General features: G+C 42.8%; 1 long non-coding RNA gene across 1 annotated transcript; it reads left to right on the top strand.

Moving 5' to 3' along the window:
* The first annotated feature begins 1,506 nt into the window (after positions 1–1,506).
* Positions 1,507–12,261, top strand: LOC114057737. The gene is made up of 4 exons (XR_003571292.1): positions 1,507–2,328; positions 2,559–2,730; positions 3,204–3,345; positions 12,192–12,261. It is a non-coding gene; the product is annotated as an uncharacterized LOC114057737 (long non-coding RNA).
* Positions 12,262–23,821: the final 11,560 nt, after the last annotated feature.

Genomic DNA, 23,821 nt, shown 5'->3' with positions numbered 1-23,821 from the left:
CTATAAAACCCCACCATTTTGTCTCAATAAAGGCAGCTCAGCCACATCAGCCTGGGCCTCAGGGAGATCAGCCTTGGCTGTTCAGGTGTTCACGGACCGTGTCGTGTGTCTTTCTCCTACGTGCGCAACCAGGGTGAACCTAACCTGTTAGCCACTGCCTGTTGCCCTCTCTACATAACCTACAGGCTAGGAAAGAACCCCGAGCTGGTCGTATCCCTTCCCACACTGCAAAACTGCGACATGTTGGGCCCTCCAATGAACATTTTTTCAGCCCGCTGCTGTGATCCTCTAGCAACAATGAGGAAGATCAAGGCTGTTCAACTTACTAAAAGCTACTCCTCCTTTTCCTCAGTGCTCTCTCCTCCCTTAGCCCTGATAACACATTCCTGCTAAAAGCCATCGAGTCCCACCTGGAAATACAAGTGGTGCTAATTCCACTCAGCCAACCTCAGCTGCACCTGAAGTGTGAGTGGACCAGGGTCACTGCCTTAACGCATGGGAGGTTTCATACTCCAGTAAATCCAGTTGTACTTCATCTCAGCTTAAACACTTTTGCTTTCCAAAAATCTTGGATCCAAAGGGCAGAGGCTTAGATTAAAAAAATCCTAAAGGAGATTTAGTGCTTGATATAAAAATGCTAAAATGCTAGAGCAATTCCAAATATATATTTAATGTAGGGATAACTTAGTACCTCAAACCAGCCTCCATGCAATGAACATGAAGAATGAAGGATGTGAATATGATGACTGAAACGAGTTTGCTTCAACTCCCAGATGCAAGATTGAGAAAAATGGAAGAGTGATCCCCATCTATCCTTAAACCCTCAACACTTTGTCAATTACCTAAAAGCAACAGTTGTAATAACAGAGAAATTTTTCTAAAAAATGAACCTCCTCACACAGAGCACATTCTGAAAATATCCTTAGGCTATCCACAGTGTTGGACAAATTGCCACCACCCTCCCCACACCCGAGAGTGCCCATGGGATCAGGGGCTGAGGAGCATTCCTGCATCCAGCAGGGCTGAGGCAGGGTTGCTGCCACTCTCTAGAGCTCCAGCCAACTCCTCTGAATGCAGGTCCAGTGGCAGACTGGCCAGAAGGAAAACGGAATTTTAATTTCATTCTTTTTTCCTGTGTCGCCTTTCATAGCAGAGCAGGGCCTTGTAGGGGAGGGTGCTGTGCCCGGGGAGCAGAGCAAACCTCCTCCTACCCCTGCTTTGAAACGCTCAGCAGAGGAACAGCTGAACACCTGAAAACTCCCAAGACTTCAGAGACTTGAAATAAGGATCTAAACTGTTAGATCTTCACCAGTTTGGGGTGAGGCCTAGGGTCGAGGGGGGGTATTGTAGTTTGTTGTAATTTTAGTTGCTTTTAATTAGGGTTAAAATAGTCTCACAAGTCTTTTCAGCAACTAATAAACACGAAGGAAAAGGGTTAAGAAAGGGTTTCATTTTCTTTGGAGCGGGGGAAGGCGGGAGTGTCGAAGTTTCGGTGGGCTTTCTCCAGCCACCGAAAGGCTGCAGCGTTACTCCGGCGGGCGGCAGAGGCAGAGCAGGTGATCCCTCTGCCCTGCCCGCGTTGGGCCTCGCCCGGAGGCTGCGCCAGGCTCTGAGCCGGCACAAGCAGGACGTGCCCGCTGGGGCGGCACGAAGGTGCAGGAAGGCAGCGGCCACGAAGATGCTCCGAGGGCCAGAGTACCTCTCCTCTGTAGGCAGGCTGGCAGGGAGCCGGCACTGTCCAGCCTGGAGAGGGACGGGCTCCCGGGAGGCCTCACTGTGTCCCCCCAGTGGCTGAAGGGGCTCTATAGGAAAGGCAGAGAGCGATTTCTTTACGTGGGCAGAGACTGAGAGGAGAAGGGGGAACGGTTTTAAAGCAGAAGCGGGAAGATTAGGTTAGATGTTAGGAAGAGCTGTGAGGATGTCGAGACACTGGAACAGGCTGCCCAGAGAAGCTGCGGATGTCCCGTCCCTGGAAGGCCCCATTCCAGGCCAGGCTAGATTGGGCCCCGAGTATCCTGATCTAGTGGATGGTGTCACTGTCCATGGCAGGGGAGTTAGAACCAGATGATCTTTAAGGCCCCTTCCAAGCCAAGGCATTCTGAGTCTCCATGAGCAGGCAAAGAGGTCACCGGTTACCGGAACATGGAATGGTACCAAACGGTTGCCATGCAGAGGGGTCAGGAACCCAGCACTCCATCGACAGCTGGCAGTTGGCAGATTCTCTGCTGGGAAGCAGGTGCGGAGGAGCCTCTGTCTTCTCTGTCCCAGGTGGGAACAGAGGGCAATTTGCTGGTACTTTTCAAGAAAAATTCTCAACCAACAGTACAGGTGAGTGCAAATGATCTTTGAAAATAGTTCTGATGCTGTGGGGCTGTTCTGATGCTGTGGGGCTTCAGGTCCAGCTGCAGGTGCCTGCGGCTCAAGTAGCAGACTTGGGGATGCCCCCTCTAGCTTTGGGCAGAAACTGGCGAACTCGTGAAAGGGAATCTTAGCTATGCATGGGTATTTAAGAGAACAGGCATTCCAGATGGGTAATCTCCTCTCTTCTTTTCTGATAGGTTTGGAAGAATATCATTCTCCGAACCCTAGAAATCAGGACTTTGTAACAGCGTCCTATCTAAGGAATCTAAGGGATTGATTGCTGTAACTTCCCTGAAATTCCCTTTTTAGTGTTTGTCCCACCAAACTTACTTTTCCAGTGGTTTTAGAGAACAAAACACCATGAGCACAGTAAGTACTTTACTGTTCAATGCAAATCTAATTTCTGAAACGTGTCTTCTGGGATCCTTCTAGAAAGGATTTCAAGAGTTTTTAGCAAGTGGACGGGAACAGAAGCCTATCAAAAGTTCATGTAACTTCATGTTCTGGGATAGTGAGGATTTTTAATCTCTCAGGGTGCTAGCAATAGTTGAGAAATGCTTACAGTGTGACCAACAATTGAGAGAATTGTGAACTAGTCTTCTTATTTGCAAGCCACTTGGTATAGGCTTTTTCCTGGTGAGGCAACTGGTAAGAGATCGGGGGTGATGTCTTTTCCTTGATGCCATGGGCTCATGTGGGAATGACCCCCAACACCATTCAATGAGTATTCCAGCCTTTGCGGAATTGTGTTCCCTATCCTCCTGTGCTTTCACTGGTGTTCCAAAAATGAGGGCCATGTTAATATTGCTGCCACACAAAATGCTCTGGCTTTGTTGTCTTAGAATCGGCAAAAGAGCCGTGGAGAAGCAGTTAATTCCACACAAGCTTCGAAACAAAGCAGGATGCCGCCTTCTAGTGAAGGTGGACCTTCAACAGCAGAGCCAATAGACCTCGAAGAAAATGGTGTGCTTTCTTTAGATCTTGGTAAGAACAGAAACTGCTCCTGGAACACTGGGATACAGCTGAACATATGCTTTTACCAGTTTCTAGGCCCTTTACCGGGGAGGAAGGGAAACATGGGATTTCAGAAAGTGCCCAGTAGGGTATTGCGGAGGCGCAGAGGAGAAAGGACTTTGAAATATGGAAACAAACCTACAATAAATACTGAACAGACTTTTCACAAAACTAATGGATGGACTTTCTTCAAGATGGACAGACTTTATGTGCTTAACCGGCTATGGACACTTATGGACAAGTTTCATAATATTTAATGTTTGTTTTAATGTTATAATAAGAATAGGATTAAATCCCCTCACAAACTACTGTTCCCTGATTGGTTGAAATCCCCCTGTTATGATTGGTTGTAATGTGCCGCAGTATGGGCAGGCATTACTTGAGGCAGATTATCAGTTGATTGGTTACCGGTTATGGCGCGCTATGTTTGTACGGTTCTTATTGGTTATACTCCTTGTCAGTCATGTAACTCCTCCCCTTGTTCTAGTCCCTTCTTCCCTGAACCTATAAAAACCTCTGTTCTCCCCTCAGGGGGGAGCGACATTTTTCCCAGAGGGTGTCGCAGCTGTCCCGGGAGCCCCTTCTTTTTTCCTGGAATTATCCCAGCTGCCAATAAACTAACAACAGTTTCACCGAACCCTTGTGTCGCTCAGCTCCTTTTCTGCTCTTGGGCTGTGGCATATGGCACCCAGTCGTGAGACTTTGTAGAGTTCTCTCATATTGAGGGAACTCCGAAGTTGTCAGCTGGGATACAGAAGTCCTGGTGTTGTGGTGATCTTCCCGGCAGCCACCCCCAGCTGAACAGTGGGCAACAACAACTGCAGATCGTTGCCGTCCCCTTCGCACCTTCGACTGCTGGCAGAGGAAGGTGAGCAGCTGGGGCAGTCCTAATCCCTTCCCCATTTTCAAATCCCCACCTGAGAAACATGGGTGCGCTGCTCTCTACAACCAAGCGCGAAAAATATCGGCACCTGAAAATGCTTATTTTACAGCACGACCAGTCGCCAGATAAAAAATCTTTAAAGCTATTGGTGAAATGGCTGGATAACAAACAGGAAAAGGTCCCTCACGTTTTTAACTTGAGTGATTGGGACGAAATTGGATTTTATATATGGACTGATAAAAACAACAAGGTTGTGGGAGCGAGTTCGGCATTGGAGGCTTGGAGGAATGTTCTGATGGTCCTACAGGACCAAAGGATGAACAAGAATTCAATTTCTCCTCCTCGATCCCCTCACCGATATTACCTGGACTATGACAAAACTCTTAAAAGGTGACGTGGCAAAGGGAAATCTACTGAGCCCTGTTACCCATCTGAGCCACAAAATGGTGCCGACCCTGAGGGAGGGAGGCGGAGTCGTAGCACAGCGCGGGAAACATCAAGTTGCGTCATTCCCAGATCACGCCCAATGTACCCTCCAACTGTAAACTCCTACCCTATACACTCCCCCTCACTTACATCACTCAATGGTAGTCACGAGGGGCAGAAACAAGACGGCGTCGAGGCTAGTTCCGCTGATAACATCCGGAAACATGGCGGTGCCCATGATCGGCATGAGGCCTGTACATCGCGGCTAGTATCCCATGCCGATGTATGGAAGGAATGTAAAGCCCAAGCACTTCAGGCAGGAGACAGAGACTTCCTTAAAGCATTCCCGATTTATTTTGATGAAGGGTCTACACCTCAGTGGACACCGATATCATACCCGATATTGAAAGATATCAAAAAAGCTATCGCGGAATATGGTTTGGGTGCTCTGTTCACCCTTGGTCTATTTGATTCTATGTTTCAAGCATATACTCTGATTCCATATGATGTTCAGATGATTACTAACGGGTTACTAACCACGGTTCAAAATTCAGTATTTGAAAATGAGTGGAAATCTTTAATTGCTAAATATGTTACTGACAAACTATCCAATAAAAGGAACCCTCCTGACCATTTTAAAAACATGCTTTATGGTGAAGGACCCTTTTCTACCAGGGATTCTCAGGTCATGATTGAGAGACAATACCTGAACATCTCTCGTGACCTTGCCTTGCAGGCAATCAAAAAGGTTGCGGATGCTTATGCATCCACTCCTTCCTTCACCCTAATTCGCCAAGGTCAGGATGAGCCCTTTGTTGACTTTATCGTGCGTCTTAAGGAAGCGATAAACAAGCAGGTCCAACAGAAAGAGTCGCAGGAAATCTTATTTAAAAAACTAATAATTTAAAATGCCAATCAGGAATGTCAGCATGCTTTGAAATATTTAAAAGAACTGACATTATTCGAAATGATTGAAGCTTGCAAATATATAAATTCTAATACCCACAAAGCAAAATTAATGGTGGCAGCTCTTTCAGGACCCATTGCTTGTTTCCACTGTGAACAAAGAGGCCACTTGAAAAAACACTGCCCTCAATTATGCACTCAATCAGCACCTAATACACCTACCTTGCCCAAGACAGTATGTCAAAGATGCAAAAAAGGCAGGCATTGGACAAAAGACTGTCGGTCTGTAGTAGATGTCCATGGTAATCCCTTACCTCCCAAATCCCCAATTTTAAAGCATAAAGTTTCTTTTAAGTCTTGTGAAAACATTCCTTCTTCTGTTAATTCCAGTTTGGGAAACTTCCCTATGAGCGCCCGGGGGGGCGCGAGGACACCAAATTCCCCCCACATTTCCCAGACCACTCCCAGAAGGTTTTCTCTAAGTTGAATTCCTCTAGTACTTCTTCCGTTAATGATGAAACTTTGCATTGCATTTATTTACACCCCATTTCCCCAGTTACAATTTTAACGGATCAGGACTTGTTACTACGTGTTAAGCCTTCACAACCTGTTGTTTTTGAGGAAACTTATTTGTTGGTTTCAAACCCCATTTGTGTTCCCAAAGGAATTTTTATTATTCCCATGCTTTTACAAAATTTGGATGTTGATCATATCTGTATTCCAATTACTATATCTAAGCCTCCTATTCAAATTTTACAGAAAGATGCTATTGCTACCCTTATACCTCTTACCTATTTTATTACCTTACATAACACCATTCATAAAGAGACCATGGCTGCTTGGTCGCAAACAATTTGTCATTCACAACCAATTTTGTCCTGCACTTTAACACACACTGAATCGAAACACCCGCAGTCAATCACTGTCACTGGTTTAATTGATACAGGTGCTGACATCACCATTCTTGCTAAAAGGGATTGGCCTGAATCATAGGAAAACACCCAAACTCTTATCAATATCAATGGAGTGGGTGGATCCCAAGTTCCGTTAAAAAGTGCTAAATTGACTCAAATTCTAGGACCGGAGGACAAAGTAGCATCACTTTTTCCTTTTATTTTGGACATTCCACTTACCTTATGGGACAGGGACTCCCTGATGCAGTGGGGCATTGGACTCAGCTCAAATTTATAAAGTGGGCCACTGGTAAATTGCAGCTTCCCCCACTATCTTGGAAAACCACTACCCCAGTTTGGGTTGACCAGTGGCCCCTACCATCTGAAAAGCTGCAAGTTTTAAATCAATTGGTTCAAGAACAATTAGATAAAAGTCATATTGAGTCCTCAATGAGCCCCTGGAATACCCCTGTTTTTGTTATTAGGAAACCTTCTGTTTCTTGGAGGTTACCCCAGGATCTCAGAAAGGTAAATGAGGTCTTAGAGCCTATGGGAACCCTTCAGCAGGGCATGCCATCTCCAACAATGCTGCCTGCTGAATGGCCCATAGTAATTGTTGACATCAAGGACTGTTTTTTCCATATTTACTTGAATCCTGTTGATACCCCAAAATTTGCCTTTTCTGTACCATCCCTTAATTGCAGCCAACCCCACCAGAGGTACCAATGGAAAGTGTTGCCACAAGGGATGGAAAATTCCCCAACACTTTGCCAACTTTTCGTATCTCAAGTCCTTCTACCTATTCGCATTCGTTTTCCAAAGTCTATCATCCCACACTATATGGATGATATTCTAATCTGTGCTAAATCGGAATTCGATACAACATTGACACTTAATGCTGTTATTTCGGCTCTAAATTCAAATGGGTTGCATGTCGGACCCGAAAAAATACAAACCTCGACTCCTTGGAAGTATTTAGGACTACAAATTACTAATTCGGCAATAACTCCACAACAAATTACAATCAGAACTAATATTAAAACTTTGAACGATCTACAGAAACTTCTGGGTACAATTAACTGGATAAGACCAATTTTGGATATCACCACACAGGAATTAGATCCTCTTTTTAATTTGCTAAAAGGAGATTCTGCCTTGTCCTCCCCTAGAACCCTTACACCAGAAGCCAGACATGCTTTACAGCTTATTGAATGTAAATTATCAGGCAGGCAAAGTAGCCAAATGTTACTTGATATACCTGTTTCTTTAGTTATTGTGTTAAATTCTTTCCAACCTTTTGCCATCATTGGACAATTTTATTCTAATAATATTAATTTCTGTTTGTGGGAATGGTTGTTCCTCCCACATCAGTTTTCCAAAACCCTTACCACTCTTCCTGAGATGATTTCAATGTTATGCTTTAAGGGTTGTTCTCGTTGTATTGATCTTTCAGGCAAAGATCCAGATTTTATTTATTTCCCTTTAACCTCTTTACATTCACTTACTCAAATCCTCTCTAGATTTCCTAATCGCTATGACTGACTATCAAGGTGAATTTAAACTGCACTTATCTATTCGTCCTTTTCTTCAGAGACTTTTATCGATAACGATCCAGTTAAAGGTTTTGCTTTTCCAGTTCCACTTAAGGATGCTAAAGACATTTTTACAGATGGCTCAGGAAGGACGGGAAATGCTGTTGTTGTGTGGAGAGAGGGTGACATATGGAAACAGGACATCCGCAAAACATCTGGATTGGCTCAGCTAGTGGAACTCTCTGCTGTTGTTCGAGTTTTTATTCTTTTCCCTTCAGAACCTATTAATATTATTTCTTATTCGTCCTATGTTGTTGGTATTGTTTCGCGAATTGAGAACTCATACTTGAAATATGTATCCAACAAATTGCTTTTCCAGTTACTTACTTCTTTTTTATATTAATCACAGACGACATCCATATTTTATCACTCACACGCGCTCTCATACCACACTCCCTGGACCAGCGGCTCAAGGTAACCGTCGCGCGGATCGGTTAGCAGGTATTTTGGTAATTCCAAATTTATTACAGCAGGCGCGACTGTCTCATGAATTTTTTCACCAGAATGCTAAATCTTTACATAAACAATTCGGCATTACAATCAACCAAGCAAAAGACATTATAAAGGGTTGCCCCGACTGTCAGGCAGTAGCTTCTTTACGATCAGAGGGCGTAAATCCCAGAGGTCTTGAGCCTCTTCAAATTTGGCAGACTGATGTTACACATTTAAATGAATTCGGCAAACTAAAATTTATCCGTGTCTCCGTAGATCCTTTCTCAAAATTCATTGTGGCTACTGCCCATTCTGGGGAAAAAATTTGAGACGTGAAGAGACATTTCCTTGCTGCTTTTGCGCATATGGGGGTTCCTCATACCATCAAAACAGACAATGGACCCTCATACACTGCAAAAGAAACAGCAAAATTTTTCACAGATTGGGGAATTACTTACATAACTGGCATCCCCCATAATCCCACTGGTCAGGCTATAGTGGAGAGAGCACACCAATCTTTAAAAAATTTAATTAAAAAACAAAAAGGGGGAACCTTGGGAATGTCCCCTCAAGAAAAATTAGACAAAGATACTTATGTTTTGAATTTCTTAAACAGATTTGAAGATTGTAACACCCCTTATTTTAGAACACCGATTGGAAAACATTTTAAGTTCAATTCTGATGTTTCTTCTGTAAAACCAAAAATAATGTACAGAGATGTTCTAGCTGAGAAGTGGGCAGGACCTTTCCCTCTGATAACTTGGGGGAAAGGTCATGCATGTATTCAGACAGATACAGGAACGCGATGGGTACCGTTAAAGAGAGTACGTGTTCATCAGGACAAGGTACAGGAACCACTGCACCACTCTCCCTCTCGACAAGTGGACACATCGTCATCATTGTCACCACCATAATGTTATTGGTCGCGAAGCAGGTTGTATGTCCCCCTTCAGCAAAAATGCCACCTTGGTCCATGGGACAAGGGGAAAACATCTGGGTACAGTTAGAGAAGGAGGCAAATACCGACACCATTTGCCTGGCCACAAATAATGTTGCTAATCCATTTTCCACATGTTTAGTTGGTGTTCCTTTAAGCAAGAAAATGTTAGATGCCTACCAAAATCCGCCCAAAACAAATAAGCCTATTATTGAATTTGAATTACTGGGCACAGCTACAACAAGCTCGTGCATGACATTTGTACCGAAGGCCAATGTCTCAAAAAATAAATTACTACATGTCACCTCAAAAAAGGGAATCTATCAAAACGCAGCACTATGGTGTAATGGCACCACACCAACAAAGACTTTAGTAGGACCTATGACACATCCTAGAGAATTGCACCCTGGAGATTTTTTAATTTGCGGTGAGAGGGCATGGAATGGAATCCCAGCTAATCCCACGGGAGGTCCATGCACAATTGGCAAGATCACTCTGTTCCATCCATTCAATTTCAGCATACCAGGAGAAATAAAATCAAAAATCGTTCAGCCTGGTGTGCACAGTAAGAATAAAAAACAAATCATGACCTCCTCAGGAGCGGAAGTTATAAGAAGGGAGAAAGAAAAATATCCGTTAGCCTGGGACTCCTATCCACCCAAATCTGACACCCACCTCTCATCCAAATAAAAAGCAAATGCCGCTACTCCCACAACAAAAATCGATGTCAATAATAATCCTCTAGCATTTCCTAACTCTCTCACACATCTTCAATTATCAAGTTTTAAAATCAATTTTGGTAATTCGGACATTGGCAACTCTAAATTCCCAGTATTACAGTCTAAGAAAATGCAGGAGCCACCCAACCCAACATCATCTTCACTGAAGGACTACCTACCTGTATCTCAAAACTGTGATCCTTCAGTATGGCTATGGCCTAGCAGTAAGGATTTTTGGATTTCGTTCTTTGCTGCGGGCATAGCATCCGATCATGCACTAACCACCTTAAGCCCTATGACCTGTTGGATGGCGAAAGAAGCTAATGCCACCTCACTCACACTGCAAGGGTTATTAGAAGATACATTATCACTGAAGGGAGTTTCTTTACATAATCGTGCGGCTATAGATTTCCTATTAGTCCTACATAATCATGGATGCCAAGAATTCACCGACCTGTGCTGCCTAAACTTTTCAGATCATTCAAAATCAATTCAGGCAAACATCAATACGATACACAAATTAGTCTCTAAATTAAGGCAAGATCCCAAATGGTACACTCCAGACATATTCAAAAGTCTGAAGTGGCCTTTACTTCCCAATTGGGCGAGGCAAATACTTTTGGTTTGTGTTTCAATTCTAATTTCACTTATAGTTGTGTTATGTTTAATGTCATGTTTAGTTGCTATCTTCAAAAGGTATTGTCTTCCAAGAGTCAATGTTGCACAAGCACAAGCAAACCCACCGGACTACGAGACCATCTGCGTTCAAAAAGATAAAAAAGGGGGAGATGTGGAGGCACAGAGGAGAAAGGACTTCGAAATATGGAAACAAACCTACAATAAATACTGAACAGACTTTTCACAAAACTAATGGATGGACTTTCTACAAGATGGACAGACTTTATGTGCTTAACCGGCTATGGACACTTATGGACAAGTTTCATAATGTTTAATGTTTGTTTTAATGTTATAATAAGAATAGGATTAAATCCCCTCACAAACTACTGTTCCCTGATTGGTTGAAATCCCCCTGTTATGATTGGTTGTAATGTGCCGCAGTATGGGCGGGCATTACTTGAGGCAGATTATCAGTTGATTGGTTACCGGTTATGGCGTGCTATGTTTGTATGGTTCTTATTGGTTATACCCCTTGTCAGTCATGTAACTCCTCCCCTTGTTCTAGTCCCTTCTTCCCTGAACCTATAAAAACCCCTGTTCTCCCCTCAGGGGGGAGCGACATTTTTCCCAGAGGGTGTCGCAGCTGTCCCGGGAGCCCCTTCTTTTTTCCTGGGATTATCCCAGCTGCCAATAAACTAACAACAGTTTTACCAAACCCTTGTATCGCTCAGCTCCTTTTCCGCTCTTGGGCTGTGGCAGGGCATCTCTAAACAACAAGCCTTCTCACAACCCTTTCAGTTTGTTACTGAGCTGTGATACATTTTTCACTAAAATGAGAGAGATTTCATGCTCTCGTTTGAAAGAGAATGAGAGGGAATTTCCACTAAGATGAGGGAGATGAGCTGTGTAGCAAAGGTCCTCAGACCTCATAGGAATGAACTCTGATGGGCTGGCAGTTGCCACAGCTGCCACTACAGAGGGTGGCAAACTAAGGATGATATCTCTGAAGCTGGAAGAAGAGAAGGAAGACTTAGCTGTGCCCCATCCCTCAGGGGAACATGTACAGCATGGGACTGTAAAATTAGGATACCCTCTATGATTCTGGTTTTGCTTTGGGTTTTGTTTTGGTTTTTTTTCCTGTGTGATAAACATTCCCCTACATTAGATGAATCCCCTGTTGATGTGTACCTCCCGCCAGCTGTTGTTATCCAACAGAACTGTGTGAGGAGTTCAGCTGCTGTTCCTCTTGCGCTGCCACCTGTGAGAAACAGGGCTGATAATGGTCTCTGTGGACTGTTGAGGGCAAAGCTTGAGTGAAATTTTGGACACGTTCCTGAAGAGAAGAGACCCAAGGCACAATTCAGTCTACCTCAACCTGTTCCACAGTGGCAGCCCATTTCTCTTTTTCAGTTATTGATGAAATCACAGATCTCACCAGCGAATCTCCTGAGCCTGAAGTCATTGATCTAACTGGTGAGGAGGGACTACAGGTTGTTCCTAAGCTGCCTCCATTTCAACCCTGTTGCAGCAGCAGGAACAGAACCAGAAGCAGCCACTTCTTTTCAGCGCAGAAGTTAATTCTGTTGTGCAGCTGGTGAATGATGGTGAAGACGAACCAAGAGATAATGATGGGTATGTGACAGATACAGTGTCTTTCTAACGTCTAGTCTCTGACAGAGAGTAGAAAGAGGGTTTTGCCCACAAAATCTGCAGTAAAATCTAGCAGAAACCTTTCTTCATCCTTCATGAAGTCACTAGTGAATCGATCCTACAGTGTGGCTTGAGACATAATGAATTGCTTGCAGTACAGAAAAGCTCTTGAAATGACAGTGTTGCTGGGCTGGGATGTTGCTAAATAAGAGAAGGGGATGTTTGGATTTCTGACACTTTATGTGTTCCTAACCCTGGATGCACAGTGAAATTAATGGCTGCGTGTTCTTTCCAATTCTCTCTAGCACATGGTCAGCAGGAAATGCTGAGGAGACCTCACAGGTAAGGCTCCACGTGTTGTCATCCTTTTAGCTTTCTGGGAGGGGGAACCGGACAGAGAGGGATCTGCATAGCTCAGCTGGCTGATGTGGAATGCTTTGGACAGCTAGTTTGAAACTAGAACTGATGCAGTTTTGCTGAGTGGGAAGAGATACAACCAGCTCGGGGTTCTTGCTGAGCCTGTAGGTTATGTAGAGAGAGCAACAGGCAGTGGCTAACAGGTTAGGTTCACCCTGGTTGCGCACGTAGGAGAAAGACACACAACACAGTCCGTGAACACCTGAACAGCCAAAACTGATCTCCCTGAGGCCAAGGCTGATGTGGCTGAGCTGCCTTTATTGAGACAAAATGGTGGGGTTTATAGGGCTGGGTCAGGGAAGATGCTGGAAAGGAGGTGGAGCATGCAAATCCACTTACATTGATAGGTAGGGATTAAATGCATATGCATAAGGGGACGAGACAGCAACAGGGTATGACCAGGGATTGGCTGAGCTGTCGTGGTGCTATGAACTGTCCAATGGTAGCTGACACTGGCTCCTCCGCACGCAGTCCATGGCAACCACTCGCAACATGGTAACAACTGAGGCTTCAGCTCGACGAGGATTTTCTGCCTAAAAATCACCTACAACACAAACTGTTTTTCCACTACAATTATGTTGTTTATAAAATAAAAAGCTACAAAACCCATCTCCAACATAGAACGAACTGATAACAGATACTCCAAGTCCTATTTACTACTCAGTGCAAATCTGATTTCTGAAACGTGTTTTCTGGGGTACTTTTTCCTGGTGAGGCAACTGGGAAGAGATCGGGGGTGATGTCTTTTCCTTGATGCCATGGGCTCAGGTGGGAATGACCCACAGCACCATTCAATGCGTATTCCAGCCTTTGCAGAATTGTTTTCTGTATCCTCGTGCGCTTTCACTGGTGTTCCAAAAATGAGGGCCATGTTAATATTGCTGCCACACAAAATGCTCTGGCTTTGTTGTCTTAGAATCGGCAAAAGAGCCGTGGAGAAGCAGTTAATTCCACACAAGCTTCGAAACAAAGCAGGATGCCGCCTTCTAGTGAAGGTGGACCTTCAACAGCAGAGCCAACAGACCTCTAAGGAAATGGTATGCTTTCTTTTGATCTTGGTAAGAACAGAAACTGCTCCTGGAACACTGGGATACAGCTGAATATATGCTTTTGCCAGGCAGCCGAGTCTGGCCATCTCTTCTGCAGTCAGTGCCTCCTTCCTGTCCTTAGTACTTCCCAGGTTTGCCCAACCTGCAGGACAAACCTCCTTCCATGGGACTATCATCCCATTTTTTTCTGAGTACTTCTGTTTCTCAGGACAGACTCAGATGGATTTTGGAAAAAAAGTCAAGAATTCTTGACTTTTTTCTTCATGTAAATAGTTCTTGTTGCATACAGTTCCATTTTTTCCCAAGTTTAATTATAAATAAATTATTAGTTTATTTAAACATAGTCAAGTCTGTCTGTTCATCTCTGTTGGGCTCTGCTGGTAGACAGAGACTTCTTTTAATAGGTGAAAATAAAATTCTTGGTTTCATCAGTCAGAAGCACTTGTTCTTTTCATCACACTGTAGTTACTGATTTTGGGGGGAAAAAAAGCTGAAGGCATAAGTTCTGTAGTTCTTGGGGCAGTACGTGTTGTATGGTAAAAGGAAATGGACACCGCTTGGGGTGGGAGGGCTTCTATCTCTCAGCTGAATGTTTTGGTGAAAATGTCATGATTTCAGTACCTTGAAGATTGAAAGAGCAACAGACGGTGCACACATCCAATGAAAAGTAAACTGCTGTGGTCAACATTTAGCCTGAAAAATACGTTTTTACCTGTGAGGTAAAGACATAAAGCAACCGCTGGGGAGCGCAGCACCATCATGATCACCACCATCACTATCATCATCACCATCCCCATTTACCTTTCCCGCTCTAAAAGCAAATGGTGTGCAGAGGGTACAAGGAGCCAGCAACAGCTCCTAGACCCTGGCTGCTGACATAGTCTGGCAGGAAGTGTCCCCATCAGTCACAGGGAGATACACCGAACATCACCAACCAGTGCTGACAGGCATGTACCTGTCCATATTTTGGGAGAAAGCATCCTGCTGAGCACACAGGTTGTTTCTCTAACTGTCTGCCGGCCTAAGAAAGACCTACACTTCCCAAGCTCTGGTTTTAGCGCTTGCAAACATCTCCATCTGTCAGCTGGCTGTGGTATTTCACAGCTCAGGGGCTGTCACTGCTGAAACATCCTACCCTGTGTGGGAGCCTTCCACAAAGGCTCGTCCTGCATTTCCCTTAAAAAATTCTATTTCCTTAGTGGAGTTTTCAGTTCCTGGGGATAGAAACCTTATGGAAAAATAAACTGTCACGGACCTCAGATGCCATTACCTACTCAACCACCACTGGATGTGGCACACTCAGGGTTGACCCAAGGTTATTTGCAATCAGAATGCCAAATTCCTTGCTGCTTGGTGAGGAAATAAAAAATACAGACAGTTGCATTCTTACACTGACATTTCTAGTCAATCTGGATTAAAGGATACAAGTTTGCTGCAAGTTGTCACATCTGAAAAGCACTGCTTCCTTCTGTAAAGGAACTTTTTATTGAGTATTTTAGGATAGGAATTCTTTAGTCCTCTATTGCATTTTATGGATTTTAAAGGCTGCATATTTGGGAAGATATATTTTTACTTCTTCCAACAAATCTCACACAAGTTCAATCCAAAGCTCTGCTTTGATTTTGTTTGCTTGTTTTACACCTGCTCCATCAGCAGCCAACAGGCCTTTGCCAAAACTGTTAAGCCAAACGTAAAGCTGATATGAACAGGAGTCACCTACACAGGTGGGGGCTGGCAACCAAGATAGAACATGTCTCCAGGCTGAGAAATTGCAAATATTACCTTCTCAGTAACCATCCTGTTTTCACAAGATAGCAAAAAAATATTTCCTTTGCAAGCAAAAGCCCAGACAACAGTCCAGGGAAAAAAAAAAAAAAGGCAAATAAACAACCACCCCCCCAAATCAAACCAAACCAAACCAAACCACACCCATGGGACAGCTGTGGTGTGAAACTCAGGTTTCACACCTGAGCTACTCCACAGAGAATTTCCAAAGGTGAAATGACACAAGGAAAAAGCCTCCCAAAACCCCATCAAGAATCAGCGGGTTGGAGTTAAGACACCAAACTGCATTAAAAAAGGAGAGCAAAAGCTGAAAGTATTATGGTTAAGGTTGCCATGTTATTGTCAATACAAATAGTTGTAACCTAGCTCATTTCACAACTGTGTTATGAAGTAGCTGGGATAAAATGGACGGATGCAACATTTTTGTCAAGCCCAGTTGTTTTTGGGAAGATTATCTGCATGGCAGTAGATTTATAAGTGTGATGTGGGACCTATATTCTCCCCTCAGCACCTTTTTTGCTCCAGGTTGATTTTAGCAGGGAAAGCAGTTCCAGATTTCCAGCTAAACCAGCCCAGGACTATCTCATGCCCCAGTAGCCTTTTCATGCAATGAAGTGACGGGGGCTAATTTTCTTAGTTCTGTAGCTGATATTTTGTGTAGCTTCAGAGTATTGCTTAGCAGAACAGACATAATCAAGAAAATTAACATGACTGAGAGCCCAGACCTGGTATGCTGTAGGCTCACCTGTCAGACGCTTGAGGTCATCATTTTTAGATGATGACAGGGACGTGTTTTTCCCATGCAAGTGCACAGAGGCTGTCAGAGGGCACTTCTATTAGCTGCCTCGAAAGAGAGGGAAGATTTGCTTCAGAAGTTTTCAGTATTTCTCTGGCACTTTGCTACGAAGTGATGGAAATTGGAAGTCAGCTTAGCTAAAAAAAACAAATTTTGATTAATATGGGAGATGAATGCAAATGGCATGGGAGCAGTTGATGCAGTGATGCTCAGAGGTGGTGAGAGGCAGTTTTGGAGGGTGGTGCGACAAGTTTGTCTGCCAGGTATTTCTGGTAAGGCAGCTGCTGGCAAATAGCTTCCAGTAAGCCACAAACACCGTGCACTGTGTGAACAATTAAAAAATAAAAATGAAAGGGGAGTAGTTAACATTATCCCAATATTAACCTCTAAAACAATAACCAGCAGTTACAACTTGCCCTGGTTTCCTGCTTGCCCCAAGGACGCAGCAACCTCACTGACGTTTCTGTGTCAGGATTTCTCCTCTTTATACTTTGGGTTTAATTTAAGACCTTGTGCCCTGCTGAAGTAGAATTAAACCATCACTTCTTCTGGGGATGGGGACATGCTGTTTCCCTAATAAGGTGGGTGTGGAGGACAGAAAAGTTCAGTGCGGAGGCACAGAGAAGAAAGGATTTTTACTGATGGAAAGAAGCCTACAAGAAACACTAAAAGGACTCTGTAAAGCCCAAGCGCTTCAGGCAGGAGACACAGATTTCCTCAAAGCCTTCCCAATTTATTTTGACGAAGGGCCTACACCTCAGTGGACACCGATTTCCTACCCGATATTGAAGGACATTAAAAAAGCTATTGCGGAATATGGTTTGGGTGCTCCGTTCACCCTTGGTTTATTTGACTATGTGTTTCAGGCATATACATTAATTCCGTAAGATGTGCGTATGATTACTAATGGGTTACTAACAGTGCTTCAAAATTTGGTTTTTGAAAATGAATGGAAATCTCTAATTGGTAAATATGTTACTGACAAACTGTCTAATAAAAGGAGCCCTCCTGACCACTATAAAAACATGCTGTATGGTGAAGGTGCATTTTCAACTAGAGAGTGGCCACAATTGAAAGACAGTATTTAAATATCTCTCGTGACCTTGCTCTACAAGCAATCAAAAAGGTTGCCGATGCTTATACATCTGCACCTTCCTTCACCCTAATTAGGCAAGGTCAGGATGAGCCCTTTGTTGACTTTATTACTTGTCTTAAAGAGGCAATAAACAAGCAGGTCCAACAGAAAGAGTCGCAGGAAATTTTATTTAAAAAGCTAATAATTGAGAATGCTAATCAGGAGTGTCAGCATGCTTTGAAATATTTAAAAGAACTGACATTATTCGAAATGATTGAGGCTTGCAAATATATAAATTCTAATACGCACAAAGCTAAACTAATGACAGCAGCTCTTTCGGGACCAAATGCTTGTTTTAACTGCAGTCAAAGAGGTCATTAGAAAAAACATTGTCCACAACTATGTTCTCAGTCAGCACCTAATACACCTACCTTCCCTAAAACAGTGTGTCAGAGATGTAAAAAAGGCAGGCATTGGACAAAAGACTGTCAGTCTGTAGTAGATGTCCATGGTAATCCCTTACCTCCCAAATCCCCAATTTTAAAACGTAAAGTTTCTTTTAGGTCCTGTGAAAACCTTCCCTCTTCTGCTAACTCCAGTACGGGAAACTTCCCTATGAGCGCCCAGGGGGGCGCGAGGACACCAAATTCCCCCCACATTTCCCAGACCACTCCCAGAAGGTTTTCTCTAAGTTAAATTCCTCTAGTTCTTCTTCCTTAAATGATAAAAATTTGCACTGTATTTATTTACACCCTATTTCCCCGGTTACAATTTTAACAGATCAAGATTTGTTGTTGCGTGTTAAGCCCTCACAACCTGTTGTCTTTGAAGAAACTTCTTTATTAGTCTCAAACCCTATTTGTGTTCCTAAAGGAATTTTTATTATTCCTATGCTTTTACAGAATTTGGATGTTGATCATATTTGTATCCCAATTACTGTGTCTAACCCTCCTGTTCAGGTTTTACAAAAAGATGCTATTGCTACCCTTATACCTCTTACATATTTTATATTACTTTGCACAACACCATTCATAATGAAACCATGGCTGCTTGGTCACAGACAATTTGTCATTCATGACCAATTTTAACCTGCACTTTAACTCATACTGAGTCTAAACATCCACAGTCAGTCACTGTTATGGGTTTAATTGATACTGGTGCTGATGTTACTATTATTGCTAAAAAGGATTGGCCTGAATCATGGGAGAACACCCAAACTCTAATTAACATCAATGGAGTGGGTGGATCCCAAATTCCACTAAAAAGTGCCAAGTTAATTCAAATTCTAGGTCCAGAAGACAAGGCAGCATCAATTTTTCCTTTTATTTTAGACATTCCCCTTACCTTATGGGGCAGGGACTCCCTGATGCAGTGGGGCATTGGACTCAGCTCAAATTTATAAATTGGGCCGCTGGTAAATTGCAGCTATCTCCACTATCTTGGAGAACTACCACCCTGGTTTGGGTTGACCAGTGGCCCCTACCATCTGAAAAGCTGCAAGTTTTAAATCAATTGATTCAGGAACAATTAGATAAAGGACATACTGAGTCCTCAACGAGCCCCTGGAACACCCCAGTTTTTGTTATTAAAAAGCCTTCTGGTTCTTGGAGGTTACTCCAAGATCTCAGAAAGGTAAATGAAGTCCTAGAACCTATGGGAACCTTTCAGCAAGGCATGCCATCTCCAGCAATGCTGCCTGCTGAATGGCCCATAGTGATTGTTGACATCAAGGACTGTTTTTTCCACATTTATTTAAATCCTGTGGATACTCCAAAATTTGCCTTTTCTGTACCATCCCTTAATTGCAGCCAACCCCACCAGAGGTACCAATGGAAAGTGTTGCCACAAGGGATGAAAAATTCCCCAACACTTTGCCAACTTTTTGTATCCCAGGTACTTCTGCCAATTCGGACTCATTTTCCAAAATCAATCATCCTACACTATATGGATGATATCCTAATTTGTGCAAAATCGGAATCAGACACCAAATTGACACTCAATGCTGTTATCTCGGCTCTAAATTCAAATGGCATGCAAGTTGCACCTGAAAAAATACAGACCTCGACTCCTTGGAAATATTTAGGACTCCAAATTACTAATTCGGCAATAACACCGAATAATTACAGTCAGAACTAATATAAAAACTTTAAATGATTTGCAAAAACTTTTGGGTGCAATTAACTGGATAAGACCAATTTTGGGTATCACCACACAGGAGTTAGACCCTCTTTTTAATTTATTAAAAAGAGATTCTGCCTTGTCTTCCCCTAGAACCCTCACACCACAAGCCAGACATGCCTTACAATTCATTGAATGTAAGTTATCAGACAGACAGTGTAACCGAATGTTGCTAATGTACCTGTTTCTTTAATTATTGTATTGAATTCTTTTCAACCTTTTGCCATCCTTGGACAATTTTTTTCTAATAAAACTAATTTCTGTTTGTGGGAATGGCTGTTCCTCCCACATCAATTTTCCAAAACCCTTACCACCCTTCCCGAGATGATTTCTATGCTGTGTTTTAAAGGTCGTTCTCGTTGTGTTGATCTTTCAGGCAAAGATCCGGATGTTATTTATCTCCCTTTAACCTCTTTGCTTTTTGATCAATTACTTAAGTCCTCTCTAGACTTTCAGGTAGCTACGGCTGGTTACCAAGGGGAATTTAAACTGCACTTACATGCTTGTCCTTTTCTACAGAGACTTTTACCAATACCAATACAGCTAAAGATTCTGCTTTCCCCAATTCCACTGAAAGACGCTAAAGACATTTTTACAGATGGCTCAGGAAGGACAGGAAATGCTGTTGTCGTATGGAGAGAAGGTGACGGAAACAAGACATCCACAAAACATCTGGATCGGCTCAGCTAGTAGAACTCTCTGCTGTTGTTCGAGTTTTTGTTCTCTTCCCCTCAGAACCTATCAATATTATTTCTGATTCTTCCTATGTTGTTGGTATTGTTTCGAGAATTGAGAATTCTTATTTGAAGTATGTGTCTAACCAATTACTTTTCAAATTACTTAATTCTCTTCTTTTTTATATCAATCACAGACGACATCCATATTTTATCACTCATACGTGCTCTCATACCACGCTGCCTGGACCAGTGGCTCAAGGTAACCGCCGCGCGGATACACTAGCAGGTATCTCGGTAATTCCAAATTTGTTACAGCAAGCATGACTGTCTCATGAATTTTTTCACCAGAATGCTAAATCTTTACATAAACAATTCGGCATTACACTCAATCGGGCAAAAGACATTATAAAGGGTTGCCCTGACTGTCAAGCAGTAGCTCTTCTAAAATCAGAGGACGTAAATCCCAGAGGTCTTGAGCCTCTGCAAATTTGGCAGACTGATGTTACACATTTAAATGAATTCGGCAAACTAAAATTTATCCATGTTTCCGTGGATACCTTCTCAAAATTCATTTAGGCTACTGCCCATTCTGGGGAAAAAATTTGAGACGTGAAGAGACATTTCCTTGCTGCTTTTGCACGTATGGGGGTTCCTCATACCATCAAAACAGACAATGGACCCTCACACGTTGCAAAAGAAACAGCAAAATTCTTCTCTGATTGGGGAATTACTTACATAACTGGCATCCCCCATAATCCCACTGGTCAGGCTATAGTGGAGAGAGCACACCAATCCTTAAAAAATTTAATCAAAAAACAAAAAGGGGGAACCATGGGAATGTCCCCTCAAGAAAAATTAGACAAAGCTACCTATGTTTTAAATTTTTTAAACAGGTTTGAAGATTGTAACACCCCTTATTTTAGAACACCAACTGAAAAACATTTTAAGTTTAATTCTGATGCCTCTTCTGTTAAACCAAAAATAATGTACAGAGATGTTCTAACTGAAAAGTGGGCAGGACCTTTCCCTCTAATCACTTGGGGAAAAGGTCATGCATGTATTCTGACAGATACAGGAACGCGATGGGTACCATTAAAGACAGTACGTATTCATCAGGACAAGGCACAAGCTTCTTCTCGTCAAGAGGACACAGTGTCATCAGTGTCATCGCCATAATGTTGCTGGTCATGGAGTAGGTTGTGTGTCCCCCTTCAGCGAAGATGCCACCTTGGTCCATGGGACAAGGGGAAAACATCTGGGTGCAGGTAGCAAAAGAAGCCAATACCGACACCATTTGCCTGGCCACAAATAATGTTGCTAATCCGTTTTCCACATGTTTAGTTGGAGTTCCTTTAAGTAAGAAAATGTTAGATGCTTATAAAAATCCACCAAAAACAAATAAGCCCATAATTGAATTCAAATTACTAGGCACAGCTACAACAAGCTCGTGCATGACATTTGTACCGAAGGCCAATGTCTCTAAAAACAAATTACTAGATGTTACCTCAAAAAAGGGCATCTATCAAAACACAGCACTATGGTGTAATGGCACCACACCAACAAAAATTTTGGTAGGACCTATGACACATCCAAGAGAATTACACCCTGGAGATTTTCTAATTTGCGGTGAGAGGGCATGGAATGGAATCCCAGCTAATCCCACGGGAGGTCCATGCACAATAGGAAAAATCACTCTGTTCCATCCATTTAATTTTAGCATACCCGGAGAAGTAAAATCAAAAATTGTCCAGCCTGGTATGCGCACTAAAACCAGAAGACAAATTATGACCTCCTCGGCAGCGGAAATTATCAGAAGGGAGAAAGAGAAATATCCGCTTGCCTGGGACTCCTATCCACACAAATCCAACACCTATCTCTCATCCGAACAAAAGACAAATGCCGCTACTCCCATAACAGCAATCAATGGCAATAACAGTCCTTTAGCATTTCCTAACTCTCTCACACACCTTCAATTGTCAAATTTTCAAATCAGTTTTGGTAATTCGGATATTAGCAACTCTAAATTCCCAATATTACAAACTAAGGAAATGCAAGAGCCATCCAATCCAACATCATCTTCACTGAAGGACTACTTACCCGTATCTCAAAACTGTAATCCTTCAGTATGGCTGTGGCCTAGCAGTAAGGATTTTTGGATATCATTCTTTGCTGCAGGCATAGCATCTGATCATGCACTTACCACCTTAAGCCACATGACCTGCTGGATGGCGAAGGAAGCTAATGCCACCTCGCTCACACTGCAAGGATTATTAGAAGACACACTAACATTGAAGGGAGTTTCTTTACATAATCATGCGGCTATAGATTTTTTACTGGTCCTACATAATCATGGATGTCTAGAATTCACTGACCTGTGCTGTCTAAATTTTTCAGATCATTCAAAATCAATGCAGGCAAACATCAATACAATACACGAATTAGTCTCTAAATTAAGGCAAGATCCCAAATGGTACACTCCAGACATATTCGAAGGTCTGAAGTGGCCTTCACTTCCAAATTGGGCGAGGCAAATACTTTTGGTTTGTGTTTCAATTCTAATTTCAATCATAGTTGTGTTATGTTTAATGTCATGTTTAGTTACTATTTTCAAAAGGTACTGTCTTCCAAAAGGTAATGTTGCACAAGTACAAACAAGCCCACCGGACTATGAGACCATCTACGTTCAAAAAGATAAAAAAGGGGGAGATGCGGAGGCACAGAGAAGAAAGGATTTTTACCGATGGAAAGAAGCCTACAAGAAATACTAAAACGACTCTCTATTTATTGCCACGGACATGGGCTTTATTTATCCATATATTTATGGACAGTTTTAATAGTATTTAACGTATTTATTATTTATTATAAGAGTTACATTTATATTATAAGATTTTATTCCCCTCACGAATTGCAAGTTTCTGATTGGTTGAAAATCGGTTAGCTACGATAGGTCAGCTAGTGCCGCAGCTTAGGCGGGCATAGCTGAGGCAACTTGTTATCTTATTGGTTATTAGTATGGCGCGCTATGGTTGTAAGGTTCTTATTGGTTGTACCCCTTGTCGTTCATGGAACTCCTCCCTTTGTTCTAGTCCCTTCTTCCCTAAACCTATAAAAACCTCTGTTCTCCCTCGGGGGGAGAGCGACATTTTGTCCCCAGAGGGTGTCGCAGCTTCCCGGGAGCCCCATTATTTTTCCCTGGAAGTATCCCAACTGCTAATAAATTAACAACAATTCATCGAACCCTCGTGTCGCTCATCTCCTCCTCCGCTCTCGGGCTGCGACAGTTCAGGTTTCTGTGAAACTGTAAAAAGCTAGCAGAGGCTTCAGTATGCAACTCCAGGTACTGACATCAAGTTCCCAAGCCCTTCGAGAAAATTCTCCTTTTTGGGCCATTTTTGCAACTACTTTCCTCCCCT

This window comes from Empidonax traillii, unplaced genomic scaffold (genome assembly GCF_003031625.1).
Source record: "Empidonax traillii isolate 1590-97213 ecotype Southwest subspecies unplaced genomic scaffold, ASM303162v1 scaffold144:size1428860, whole genome shotgun sequence".
NCBI lineage: Eukaryota > Metazoa > Chordata > Aves > Passeriformes > Tyrannidae > Empidonax > Empidonax traillii.
This window is presented reverse-complemented; position numbering and strand designations above follow the sequence as displayed.